Here is a 1,808-nt window from a genome sequence, read left to right on the forward strand (position 1 = left end):
GACTGCTTTTATTGTCCTCATTTGTAAGTCGCTTTGGATAAAAGCGTCTGCTAAATGACTAAATGTAAATGTAAATAGACTAATTTACTATAACATTACTAAAACATTTAGTCAGAAACTCAAGTAAATTACATATTTCGTTTGGTTGTCTGTTTTGTTTTCAGAATCGTAGGAGAATCATAGCTTAAAAATACATAGGCTAATATACAGTATGTGGCAACTAACTAATACCATTAGTAGGTAATATATTTATTATTTTATAGGTAATATTACTACTGTTTCTAATATTAAAATTAGTTCTGCAACCCAATCCCCCCAAACCCCCCCAGCGCATTAAGATATTTTTGATGCATTCCCAGAACTCTCTGACCCCTCCCATAGACAGCAAGGATCCTTACACCATCAAGGTTCAGAGACATAGCAAGGAGATCATTAAAATAATTCATGTGACATCAGTGGTTCATGTATATTTATATATGTGATACTCTCCAAAATGGCGCTATAGGGTGACGTGGAGGAGACGAATTGTTGAATAAAGTCATTATTTTTGTTTTCTTTGCGCACAAAAAGTATTCTCATAGCTTCTACTTTAATGATTAATTGAGCAAACAACTTTATAGCTAATAAGTAATGGATCCCTCAGCTTACTTGGTATGAGCCAAAAATAATGCATGTTTTATTTTTTCTGCACATTTTTCTTTTAACAGACAAAATGAAAGGTGCAAGCAAATCTTATAGATGTAGCAACTAGGGATGTCACGAGAACTGATCGGTATAAACATTTTAAAATCCTGCCGGTACTTTTCCTCAGTAGCATAAGTACCGATGGAACTGAGGGTAGCGACTAGCGAGGCTGCAGTTCTTCCGGAACTGACGGAGGGGCAGGCAGAGCATACGCCTGGAAGTGTTTCAGTCAGTCCTCAAAGGGTAAAGAAGAAGAAGAAGCCTACAAGCACACATAAAAACTACACGTGGAAGACGCGTTCAGCTCCTCCCCGACTCGTTGACAAGAAAGGTGCTAAGAGACAAATATGAAAGAATGAGAGCGCGCAGCTCTGAAAACACAAGTGCTGCGCATGATCACGCAAACTGTTAAACAGGTTGGTTTTGAAAATCAGTGCATAAAATAAAGCTACTCTTAATTTTCATTGATGACTCCAGTGTTAATAATATTAATTATATATAATATATAAATAATAATATATAAATTAATAGACCTTTAAAAAAAAAAAAAATTTTTAATGAGGAGTAAGCTAGCCTAATCTTTTATTACCCTCACAGTGCGTCATGTGGTGATGCACTATGAAATTATTGTGGGGCAAAATAATTGTAATTTAATAATAAAAGTAACCTAATAATAATAATAGGCCTAATAATGAGAAGAATGTAACAGGCCTACTGTCACACTACAAGCCAGAGACACAAGGTTTGGATGCAAACAGAAGGGTTTATTGGCAATGAGGTGAGATCGAGCTGACGGCAGGTGAGTAAGAGATGAGATAGAGAGTTCTCGTGTTCTTAGCTCTGGGTAATGGCTGGTTTGTCCTTGCAGGTATCCGGGGGAGAACGGGATCGGCGGAGAACAGGATCGTGGGAGCTTCTAGAGGTAAGTAACAGGTAAGGAGTCAGGCTTAGTTCAGCCAAGTGAACTGTAGACCGGACAACGTGGGACTGAGTGGAGTGTGGAGATATAGCCAGCTTGATGAGTGACTGCAGGTGCGGGTGATTAGAATTTGGGTGATTGGGATCTGGTGTGTGTCGAGGTAGGTGATGGCGGTGACGTGAGTGACTGAGGTGTTTCCCTGACA

This window comes from Sinocyclocheilus rhinocerous, unplaced genomic scaffold (assembly GCF_001515625.1).
Source record: "Sinocyclocheilus rhinocerous isolate Xijiao unplaced genomic scaffold, SAMN03320098_v1.1 scaffold1390, whole genome shotgun sequence".
In the NCBI taxonomy this organism is placed as follows: Eukaryota; Metazoa; Chordata; class Actinopteri; order Cypriniformes; family Cyprinidae; genus Sinocyclocheilus; species Sinocyclocheilus rhinocerous.